Below are 12,591 nucleotides of genomic sequence, written 5' to 3'. Positions count from 1 at the left end.
TTCCTGTTTCTACTCATGAATTTGTAATGAATTCAGGCCACCTTGAGAGATAATGTTCATTAATCAGCTAAATTATTCGTCTTTTTCTATCTGCTTGAGTCATTTTGTAGTGAGAACTTATTTATACATTTTGGTTAAGTTGAGGTATAACTTTTCCTAGAAATATTTACCTGAGTGAAACACTGCACAGTGTCACACATATGAAGTAGGTTTTATTGACTTTTATTGTGATGATTAATGCACGCTAGGGGTTGGAACCCTCCTAGATGGAAGAATGGGCATGTGCTGCCCCCACCCCCCCGTTTTAAGCTGATTCCTGGAGATAAACAAGTGCTTCACAGCTCTCTTTGCAAATGACTTTTGAAGCGTATTAAGAGCAACATGCTTTCCAATTAATTTTGTTTTCCTGTGGTAAATGATAATGAATCATTAAATGACTTGGAGGTGGGGGTAGAGTCCATTACCTGGCAACTTTGCTTTTTACCAGGGCGGGCTGTCTTCTAACCCGTGAAGTAACACACGGAATTAGAAGTCGGGGCTGATGATTTTGAAGGACAGCCTTGTTCTCTGAATAGTATTCATTCTGGCTAAATGAGAACGTTCATTTTTTGGCTGTTGGAGTTGGGATTCATCTGTAACAATGGGGCATCTCTCAAATGACTGAGGATGGAAAATAAATGCGTTCCTCTAAAATGGAGTCATTTTTATGGTTCCTTTTGGGCTGGAGGTGTGCCCTTCTAAGAGAATTTATTTGACTTTAGTTATTAGGGAGTATTTAACAAGAATGGGGTTCTGTGGGCTTTTTTTTTTTTGTCTTTTTGCTATTGTAAATCATAAAATGTGGGTGGTTTTAAAATAAAACACCTCTTAACCTTTTTACTCCCAGCACTTGCTCTATCTTACAAGCTAAATAGATCACTTAAAGATCTTTGGATAGAAGAATTTTAATGGATAGCAAAGAGCGTAATTACGTGGTCAAGCAGAGGGGTATAGTGCCTTAATTTACTGTCAAATTACCTTAAAAGTTTTAATTAGCATAATTAAGTAGAATAAGTTATAAGATCTATTACTCTATGTATTTTTATATGCGTTCTCTCCCTGAGTCACTGCATTTAATAGGAGTCTTTCAATTTAATTACCTTCTCTAGGGCAGGCCAGGTGTGCGGCACAAATCGTTACAATGTGGATGAGTGACGCCACAAACTAAATTGTTTCCAACTTTGCCTGCGTCCCTGTGCTCCTGAGCCATTCCTTCTGTTTGTGCTAGTCTGTTGGCTTTTGATGGCCACCCCCAGGAAGAACACTTTGATACCATGATTCAGTATACATGCAGACATGTTATATTAATTTTATGGACACTGATTGCTTTTACTCTACCACTACTACTGCATTGCACTCTCATTTTTTAATTCCCTTTTTAAAGAATACTGGTTTCGGGGTCCCTTGCCACTAGCTCCCTGACAAACACTGCCCGGGACAACTGTCCCTGGGTTCACCACAGTGGTTATTTGCTATCTTTTCTACACTCCTATCTGATCACGTCTGTCAATTTCAGCAGCTGCCCCGGCCTCCTGCTTTACAGAGCCATTGAATTGTGACTTCCTCAGCTTGTCACCAACCTGTAAATTTCTGCAGTGGTACCATCTGCCCATCTGTCTGCTCTCCCTCCCTTAAAGGAAGAGGTTTCTTTTCTCCACACAGGCTTTAGATACCATCCCATGAACTCTAGTCCCACACACCCTGATAGGCCAGGAGGACTGGAAGCGGTGCCAGGAGGACTGGAAGCGGTGCCTGGAGTGTATGCCCGAATCCCCTGAATCTTAAAATTGGACGTGCTCAGCCCCAAAAGACGCAGCTGCCTCTGTATCTTGATACTACAAACTTCTGGTAACCTCTACCAACAAGATAGAAGGTCGAAGGCAAAAAGAAATGAGTTTGGGACGCTGACTTGGTGACAACAGGTATAGGAAGAGGGGTAATGGAGTTTGATAGCCTCCTGCCGGGTCTCACCTCTTGCTCTAAAGAGGAAGTTATTTACCTTGGAGAAGTCAAGGAAGGTTGTGATCTGCTTTACATCAGAATGGTTTCAGGGTTTTGCTTTACTAGCGTTTTCTGCAAAATAAGCAAAAATTTGATATGGTGTAGAAATAAAGCAAAAACTGGCATTAACCCAGGTCTGAAGGCCACAGTGACTCTTTTGATTTGAGGCTATGCTGAGTGTGTCAGGTAGAAAGAATGAAAGTGACAGTGCCTGCAGTGATTGTACCACTCTTAACTTAGATGACTACTCATTGGAATCCTGTTTGAATATCTCAAACCTGTCCTAAGTTCCTTGAACTTCAAGTTTCTTGACTATACCATGTCATGTCTTGACTCTAGACCTGGGCATTTGCTAGCCCCTCTATCTGGAGAACCCATCCTAAGCATCCCTTATTTTTCCTAGGGCTCCTTTCCTCACTTAACTTTCTTTTCCTTTCCTCTCCAAATCCCTGCTCTGTATTTCCATAGTACTCTTGAATTTCCCCTTCCTAGGACTCAGTATACTGTATTGTAACAGCTTGGTGACTTGCCCTATCTGAACCCTTACCCTGCCCCTGCCATCTGTAGACAGAGCACTTTGAAGGCAGCTATTGCTTATATTCTAGAGTATCCACAACACTGGGCAGAGCATCTGATACAGTAGATGGTCATTTCATATTGTTAAATGAATGAAAGCAGCAGTGCTGGAATGAGGCTAGGCTTTGGTTCAGTTACAGTGGTGGTGTCAGTAGCTGCCTCCTGCATGGAAACTGGGGAGAACAGGGTTGGCACAGCTAAACATCATGCTGGTTTCTTTTGAGTTAGAACCTTCCATTTGGATTCGGTTTTTTTGGGGTGTGGTAAATTACCAGAACAACAGACACCCAGTTTAAAATATAAATTCACTCAAGGAAAACATTATTTTGGCTTTTCTGTGCCATTGTTCGGTGAATAATGGAGAGATGACTGGTGAATGAGATGTTGATGTGACTGAATGCGACCAAACAAGCACTCTTGAATTTGAGAATTTGCTGTGTTTTGAAATATTACTAGATTGATCTAAATTACTCCCTTCACCATGCTTGCATAACATAATCCCATACTCTGGCAATATTTTATGTGTTTGTAAACTCTCTGCCCCATTTTAGTGGGGCCCACGAGGACACATGTGGTGTCTTGTCAGCTTGGTGTCCCATATTCCGGACAGGAATTAGTCTGTGGTTGGAGCTAAGTAGGTATTCAAACGAAGGCTCTGTGGGACGCTACACAACATCTTATTCCTGTCAAGGCTGAAGGTAAAAGATTGGGTCTTTGTGCCTCTTGGTCCCGGAGCAAAGTGCAAAGAAAGAAGGTATGTATTAGATCTTTCTGACTCGCAGGTTTCAGAAACCCAGCTCAAACTAAGTTTCATTCAAAATGGAAATTGACTCCTTGTTTCAGTTAGGGAAGTGTTCCCCAACAACAGACATGCAGCTAACATCTTTAATAGACTAGGGTTAGTCTTCCATGACAAGGAGCCCAGAGGAAGTCCATCCAAGGCTGGTGGAGGCACTCATGGAGGTCATTTTGGACTCTCGAACCTCATGCCCACCATTTTCCTTCCTTCCTTCCTTAAGATTTTTATTTATTTGAGAGAGTGAGCAAGAGAGCACAAGCAGGGGGAGGGAGAGGGAGAAGCAGACACCCCTCTGAGCAGGGAGGCTGACACAGGGCTCAATCCCAGGACCCTGGGATCATGAACTGAGCTGAAGACAGATGCTTAACAGACTGAGCCACCCAGGCGCCCCTCATGCCCACTATTTTTAATGTGTGGCTTTCCTCCCCAGAAGCAAAATGGTGGGAAAAACAGAGAAGGGAAAAGGGCAGGGCTTTCTCTTTAGCAACTGTTGGCCTTTTTATCCTAAAGGAAACCACCCTAAGTACCGCGGCTCTAACTGGGGTCACATTGTGAAGGAAGTTAAGAAAGAAAGAGTGGGAAGGGCAGGTTTCTTCAGCCGACGGTCAGTACCTTTCACACTCATACGGGGAAAATCCAGGAGATGGTTTGCTTTTTTCCTTGGTTAGATCCAGAGGCTCAGATACCTCTGCTAAAGTGGTATCCAAATGGACCACAGAGACAGAAATCTGCTTCTATGTGTAGGTCACTGGAAGGGAGATAATCTGATCATCTAAGTCAAATTCTTTTCAAGTGTGGTCAGTTGCTCAGAACCATGGCACACTTCTGTTTGCTTCACGTATGGATTGTGACAATCTTGTGTAGCCCTGTTCTTCCTGGACCTTCTAATTGCCTGTCTTTCCATTAGCAGAAGTAACATGTTTTCTTTCTTGGCACTAGAATAATGTATTCTCTCAATTATACAACTTTTTGGAATTTTTTTCATTAACTGCTTTCTAAGACCTGCTTACACAACTGTCATCCTGAAATTTCTTTTCCTTTTATTCTACTTTTTCTTGGATTCTGTATCTTCCTCTTAGACATATTTTTAATTGTGCTGGAGTGTATTTTGAAATCAGTTTTCAGAAAGAGTGTGTGGCAAGCATACTTTGAACTCATGTTTATCTGCCCTCATTCTTAATTGGTAATTTGGCTGGGTATGAAATACTGAGTTGAAAATAATTTTCCCTCAGCATATGAAAGGAATTTCTTTCTAGCAGCCAATGTTGCTAAGTCTTCATACGGACTTTTCTTTGGGAGCTTAGAATCTTTTCTTCTTGATATTGTGAACTTCTGTGAGAATCTTTTTTCATGTATCCTGCTCAGTACCTGTGGGTTCTTTCCCTGGAAAGATTGTGTTTTTCAGCTCTTGGAAATCTTTTTTTTTTTTTTTTAAAGATTTTATTTATTTATTTGACAGAGATAGGACAGCCAGCAAGAGAGGGAACACAAGCAGGGGGAGTGGGAGAGGAAGAAGCAGGCTCCCAGCAGAGGAGCCTGACATGGGGCTCGATCCCGTAACGCCGGGATCACGCCCTGAGCCGAAGGCGGACGCTTAACCGTTGTGCCACTCAGGCGCCCCTTGGAAATCTTTTATTTCTTTCACTATTTCCTTTCCATGATTCTCCCCCCTCCCCCATTTTTCTGGGGGTAAATTCAGTAGATTGACGTTAGATTTCCTGGATTAACTCTCATGTTACCTTATCAAACTTTCTGTATCTGCTTCCCCCCCCCCCCCCGCCCCAGGCTGGTTTTCTGGGAATTTAATCATCCTTTTATTTGGCCCTTCTATCGAAATTTTAACTTCCAAAGTCAAATTTTAATTTCTGTATTCTTCTCCTTTTCATAATGCACTTGATGTATGTATTGTATATTTTCTAATGTCTTTGACTACACTCAGACAACCCTTGCCCCCCATTCTCTCTGCTTCATGGATTACTGTCTCTTTCTTCTGGATCAGTTCTGTTTCATACTTGTCTTTTTCTTTTGTCCCTTTATTACTCCTCAAGTCTGTGACCCTTGGCTACCTATCCATACTCACAAACAAAGGATTAGGTGCTGGTTATAGGCAGCAGACTTAATCTCTGTCTTCTTCCACACATCTGCCCGTGCTGACCTTTGCTCTCCTTGGCAGGGCTGGCTGTGCACTCTGACACTGAGCACACGGTCTGTCCAAGAGCAGGTTTCAGTTTAGGGCGTATCAAGGTGGAGGCAGTAGGACATGTTGAGGTTCCCTCAGTGCCAGAGAAGAGGTGCCTGTGGAGGGGTGCCATCCCACCTGGCAGATAGATTATTTGCTTGTTTGGGAGAGCAGATGTCTGACTTCAGACCAGGGGACAATCCTGTCCTACCCTTAAGCTGAGGAAGGCTCAAGGTAGGCCCGCATTTTGCAGACTTGCTTCAGACTCTCCATTTCTATGCTTCTAATCTCAGTTCCCACCAACTTCCAACAACACTCTCGATTTTACCTGTTTGTGTCCCAAGCTCTCCTCTGCTTTATTTCTCAATACACTCTCATCTCACTGATTAAAATGCTTAGCCCATGGATGTATCCCTGTGGGTTGGAATGGGGAAATGTCTTGCTTCTTAATCTAGAAGCCCTGGGATACCACATTTTTAAAAACTTAGTCTATTTTTGAGAAAGTGATACTCCTATGGTGAAAACAAAATTCAGAAAGGGTAGAAGGAGGTTGCCTGAGTGGCTCAGTCATTAAGCGTCTGCCTTCGGCTCAGGGATTGAGCCCTACATCAGGCTCCCTGATCCACTGGGAGCCTGCTTCTTCCTCTCCCACTGCCCCTGCTTGTGTTCCCCCTCTCGCTGGCTGTCTATCTCTCTCTGTCAAATGAGTAAATAAAATCTTAAAAAAAAAAATAAAGGGTAGAAGGAGATGCAGGGGCAAGTAAGACGTCCTCAAACCCAGATTTTCCATTCTCCAGGTCCCCCTTCTGGGAGCAAACACTGTTAGCTGTTTCCTTCCTACTTCCAGAGGATTTATGATAAGTACACTGGAGTAAAATCACTTTGGTAGTTTCCTGTAGACAGGACCAGGGTTGGAGGGAGGCAGGAGGAGAGGGAAACTAGAGTCTGGGGGTGCCATAGTGACTGCAGTGGTCTAGGCAATGGGTGAGGGCCACACCGAGGTTGTGGGATGGGAACGAGAGGCGGGGGCTTGTTGGTGCTGGCCACTGGTTTGGTGTTGGCAGGAAGTCAGGGATGGCTGGAGTAAATGGGGGCATAGAGAGTGATGAAGGAGAACAGGCCTCTTGGTTGACTTTTGTAGTGGATGAAGGGTGGGGTTTTATTTGCATTAACCCAGTGACTTTACAGAGAATCCAAATGCTTTCATTGTCCCCTAAGTCTATGAAACTTTAATAATTTGCTGTCTTTGCTCATGTTCCTATTCCTTTCACATTTCCTCAGGCCACTGGAGGGTTTCTGAAGGAATTTTAACAGTATCGTAGTCATTGAATATGTATCATTCCGTCTTCCTGTAGCAGACTGGAAACTCAACAACTAAGTCTAGCTCATGGGCGTATTTAGTTGGGCACAGTGTTTTGTTTTCAACTTGAGTTGACATTTTAAAAAATTGAGACCTCCCCCCCAAACCTGGATTTGTGGCCTCTTGAGAAAGAGGAAGATCTGGGTACACTGCAGTGGTCTTCCTCATGGTAGTAATGGGCTAAGTCTTTGTACCTTCTCCACTTGGCCACAGCCCCTACTGCTCTGTGTCTGCCTGTGAACTTGGCCCTGCCATCTTGACTCATTTAGTTACTCGCCAAACCCCTGCGGTCCTGCATTAGTCATCCTGGCTATAAAGATACAGCTGTAAAAGATTCCAGACTATCAGAGAAGCTGTCTGTAGCTTCAAGTTTCTTTTAGTACACTTTCTTGTATTTTTTTTTTCCTCTAAGCACAAATCAATGGGGTCATATGGAAACTTTAATCCTAAAAGTTGATATCTAACCTAGGGAATACCAACGTTTTTGTTTAAAAAGAAAAGAGTAGGCAGCACTGATTAAAAGGCCAGACTGACAAAAATATTCCTGATGCTGTGGTTAGCACGTCTGCCATTCACAAAGGCAGTGAGTTGACAACTGAAATTCTCCGTCTGCAGTTCATAAGCTAAGAGATGGGATAACTTTATTTTCCTCAGGACGATAATGACGTGTTAACATGGAAGAAAGTGGAGGTGGATAAAATGGTTTTGAAGGTATTGTTGAAACAGTACCCTAAGGAAACCTTCTGGATAGAATCTCTGCCTCTTAAGTTAATAAAGAAAAGGTATAAACCCTTTGTTGCAGCATAATACTTGGGAAGAACATTGTCACTTGAGATAGTTTATTGGAATGATGCACCTGAAATTTACCCCTTTTGTGGGGGCCGTATTTCCCTAATACCATCCTAGGGAGTTCCCTTTGTGCGTGTGTAGGTCGGCCTTGGACTAACCCCAAGATTTCCAGTCATCAGGACATAGGAAGTGGAGGGAATAGTATTACATATGCTTGGAACCCGGCCCGTTAGGAAAAGTCACATACATTTTCCAGTGTTGGCCGGTTTTGTCTCCAGTTTTGAGTCACTCACTGAATACTTGGTCTGAATTCCCCACACTGCTTTCATAACCAGTTCCACGCACTTCTCAGGAATTGTGTGACATAACTTTGCAATTGGTGTTAAGATTCCAATAGCGAAGAACACGCAATCACAGAAAAGGTCTGGTAATCTAAGTAACTTTGATATATTTATAATGGTATGTGTCTCCCGTGTAAGAGGACAGACCTAGGGAGGCCGTGCGTGTACTGTGGTAGTGGGATAAATTGACCCAAGAGACATGGGTTTCAGTCCCAGCTCTGTCTTTCTTGCTCTGTGACCTTTGAGCAGATCTTGTATCTCCTTTTCCTTTTATAAACTGAGGCGACTGGACTGCCTGACGGTCTTCCAGGTAGTGTTCCCATCTCCACATTCATGCAGTCATTTCCTCTCAGTATCTAGGCTTGAGAGATTGAGAATCCTGGGGAGGGTGCTCCTTAGTGGTGGTCTGATCAGAGACCTCGCCGGCCTCTTCCTCCCCGGCAGAATGTTCTGTGTCACGTCTGACGGTGGTGCGTCTTCATGACCACCTTTAGTCCTGCTGTATGCGGTGCACCTGGAAACACCGTGAGAAGCAAGCCTGGCTTTGTGGGGAGACCATCTTCTCGGTCTGGGTTTCAGACTGCCAGGGAAGTTCTGTTCCTTCTAAATGTTTCTCTTACTGTTGGCTAGTGGTTTCTGAAATTGAGCAATATTTTCTTTGATCTTTCCCCTCCCGCCCTTCTTGAAGTCGGAAGAGGCTAGTAACATGGGAAGTCTTAAATCGTAGAGGATTAGCTTAGTGGATGGCAACAGTGAGGGGTTGGGAGGTAGATGGGGACACCAGGATAAGGGACAGCGGGTCAGAGGGCCTCTGTCCCACTGGCCCGGTCCTGGTCGAGCCAGTGTGGAAGTGAGCGGACGCCTGCTGCTCTGCACAGCTCTGCTTTCCGCCCCTGCCGCCCGACAGTCCCAGGTGCCCTCTCCATGCCCTGAGCACACAGACACACAAGCTGCCCGATCCCATTCCCCCGAGCATGTTGTGAGCCGGGAGGAAGGGAGAGAAGATACAGAGGAGAGGAAGTAGCTAATACAAGCAGAGCTGGACGAGGCTCTGGAAAGGATGGGGCTGCAGTGGGGCTCTAGTGTAAGGGTTTGTCAGCCGTGAGAGGAAACCTTGTTATCACAGAAAGCTATGAAGAAAAGCAGAGGATATGGTTCGGACACTGGGGAGAGGGGACCTTGAGGAATGGTTTATCTTCGGACTTGTCTTCAGTGAAGTGGGGAAGTCCTCCTGTCCTCATCTCTCTCGACCTCCTGCTCTTGCCGTATTTTATTTGGCTCTAAGTGGATCTTTATGTTGTTGAGATTGGCATTTGGAGGAGAAGAGCTGTAAACAACAGGCACTTGGCTCTGCTCTACATCCACTAAGCCTTCCCTGTCCGGATCTGCAGTGTGGTGGCTAATTGGGCCTTTAAACAAGGGAAGGGCTGCCGCGTGTGCCCGGAGAACCAGAGTATCATTCCGTGCTGTTCCTGGTGCAGAGAACCTGTCTGTATTAGAACCCTCCTGTGACCATGGACGAGGAGGGTAGCAATAGCTTTGCTATTCGGAACCCTCCTTGCTAAATGTGTTGGCCCAAGAAGGCTTGACCTATGTGCCTTTTAGCATTTAGAAAATCAGCAGAGTCTTGATGTTAAGGAAATTCAGGAAGCAGCCAGATCATCTCTTACATACTGTCCTCCTTTCTACTTCACCTGCATATAAAATTTAGATTTAGCTGGGCACTGAGGCATGGTCACATGCAATAAAACCAGGTAATGTACTTGATCTGATTCACATTCTGCTGTGTGACTCTGGTCTCTAGCTGCTTGTTGGAAGCAAGGAGATTACAGGCTGAGGGTAAGCCACTCTTTTGGGCTCCGGGCTTCATTGTAAATACAGCAGAGCCCTTTGTTGAGATGTAAAGAAGCCAAGAAAGGGAAGCTGGGTCTATAGGGAAGCCTTGGCAAAGACCTCCTGTAACACAGAGCCTGAGAATCTTAGAATGTTAAGGCTGGAAATGTTATGTATCAGAGAAGTCTAGCCATATTTTTACAGGTGAGAAAACTGAAGTCAAAAGTCCCACTTTTGTCCAAGGCTACACGGTGCCTGGCGGAGAAGAGCAGCGACTAAAGTGCACTGGAGGCTTCGGACTTGATAGTTTAATTAAGCTAATACTTTTTTAGCTTGTGTTCTAGAACATCTCAGTGCTTCATTTTCTGCAATAAAGAGAAAGAAAGAAAGAAATGGAACTAGTAGGGTTCCCTTTGTTGGCCTGTTGTGGAGGCGGAGTTCATTAACATAGGTGAAAAGCTTAGTGGAGGCACCCTTTCCTGCTCTGCACCGAGCCGAGCCGAGCCGTGATCCTGTCAGAGCCCCAGTTTCCTGAGTCACAGGGCGCAGAGCCGCCTGTCACATCCCCCTGCCTTTCAGATTTTGCTGACTTTATTGTTTCCTTACAGGTTATCCGTGGAGATTGTTCAAGTTCCCATATCTCCTTTTAGACCATTTTATTGCTTAACATCCGCTTTCTTAACTTTTTCTTCTAACACCTATGATCTTCTAGTCACCTCATCCGATGCATTTCTCTGTGTTCATTGACTTTGATTCCTTGGACGTTTGATGATACTGATTTGTGAAGCTCCCGCTTGGCTTGCTCTTATGCTGTCTTCATTCTTTTTTTCCCCCTCTGTCTCCATTCTTAGCCTCCTCTTGAAGCTTTTCCCTCTGTCCCCTTTCCCGACTTTTCCTGCTTCTTACTGCCCCCTCACAATAGGGTGTACCCCAGGCTGAGCTCTGGAACTCCTTGGATACCTCCTTCATCGTCAGGGGTTGGCTGTTCCTTCTGTATGTTTCCCAATACTATAGTTCTGGTGTTTTTCCAGAGCTGTAGTTCAGCATCTCATCTCTGCCTTTTGGATCTGTCTTCGTATGTGACCACGCCCTACCCGTGCTGCCACCTGTCGGGGTATCTCGGACCTCCTTCTCTCTGGTCATGGAGACCCTATCCTCCCATACCTGTGCGTGAAGATGTAGAGCTTTCTTTGATTCCTCCATCTCTTTCATCCTGCCCACATATGGGCCATATCCCATTGGCCATTCTCTGACTGTTTTTTCTTAGACCTATTTGTCCTCCTTCTCTTCACCGGCCCCACCACCTAACACCTGAACTGCTGGTTTCCTTGAAGACTTCCCTGATACCAGTCTTCTTCAGTCTTCTGCATTTCCAGAGCTGTTCTCCTTAAAATACTGCCTGTATGCATCCCTTTTATTTCTACTAGAACTTCTATCTGTACCAGCAGAAATTTGTATTGGCTGTTGGGTAAGGGAGGTTGAAATTCCTCAGCCTGTCACTGAAAGCTTTCTGTAGCTTTTCTACTTCCTACTTATCCCTGTTCACATTGTTCTCTGTTTTCTGGAATAGGTCACAAGCCATTCCAATGTGTTTGTGTGCTAGGGATGGAACTGTAACCCCACCACCCTCCCCCACTTAGAATTCTCTCCGTGGCCCTCACCTGTGGTCTGCTCTTTTTCCACCAAATGCCCCCCGTCGTCACAAAGCCTTCCTCATTTGCTCCTGCCCTGCCGTTGGCATAGGCTCCCTCTTCTGGATTCCTGTAGGACTTTTGCTAACCATATTATCACCTATGTTTTCGTGTATATCCCTGTCTTCTTCAGTAGTTGTAAACTGCTCCAGGGCAGTGATTGTGTCCTGAGAAACTCAAGGGTGCAAGGGCACCTGGCTCTGGGGGTCCCAAACAGACCAGGTTTGGTCACTCGATGCTGACAAAAATCCAAAGGCAGATGAGTGGTGGTGAAACAAGAAAGGAATTGATTTCAGTGAGACCGAAACCAGGTAGGTAGTGGACTTACATCAAATGCTGTCAACAAAGTGCTGAAAATACTTCCAGGTTTATTTAGGAAAATGTTGGACAAAGGTCTGTGGGTACATGAAAGTGTGTAATAAAAGTCAGGTTGATCATTATCTTGGGGTCAATCATACAGGGGCTTGTTGGCTCAGGGCAGTCACTATTGACTGTTTGGGTTCCCTTCCAGGGGATGCTTTGCCCACCAGGTCTTTTGCCTGAGTTAAGAGGTGAACTGGAAAGAACTTCATCAATTAGAAAGTACAGACTGAGGCCAAAATAGAGGAAAAATCTTCTTTCAAGATTACATCTCCAGTGTCCAACACCTTCCTTTTCAACAAATGATTTGAGGACAAAGGTAGAAAGACTAGGCTCCATACTGGACTGAACAATGAACGGAGTGAGGAAAACTAGGATCTCACTTGGGCTTCTAAAAGTCACCAAAAACCTTGCCATGTCTCCTGAGTTCTTTGGGGCTCCGTTTTTGCATACTTCAATATGAAGGGAGCAGCGGTTATTTCTCAGGTCCTAAACCTAATGTTACATGAATGGCTCCAGTGATAGGATTTGGAAACAATATCTGCGTTGCAGTCTTTCCATCCCTGTTATGAGTAAGCAGGGAGTAGAGTGGTTTACAAAAGCAGTATATAACTTAATAAGGA

The 12,591-nt window shown here is 44.7% G+C and overlaps 1 protein-coding gene across 1 annotated transcript in view; it reads left to right on the top strand.

Moving 5' to 3' along the window:
• Positions 1-12,591, top strand: part of MCC (MCC regulator of WNT signaling pathway) — a 407,237-nt gene that overhangs the window by 144,979 nt on the left and 249,667 nt on the right.

Source organism: Ailuropoda melanoleuca, chromosome 3, assembly GCF_002007445.2.
Source record: "Ailuropoda melanoleuca isolate Jingjing chromosome 3, ASM200744v2, whole genome shotgun sequence".
Classification (NCBI taxonomy): domain Eukaryota; kingdom Metazoa; phylum Chordata; class Mammalia; order Carnivora; family Ursidae; genus Ailuropoda; species Ailuropoda melanoleuca.
The sequence above is the reverse complement of the archived record's forward strand: the minus strand, read 5'-3'. Positions and strand labels throughout refer to the sequence as shown.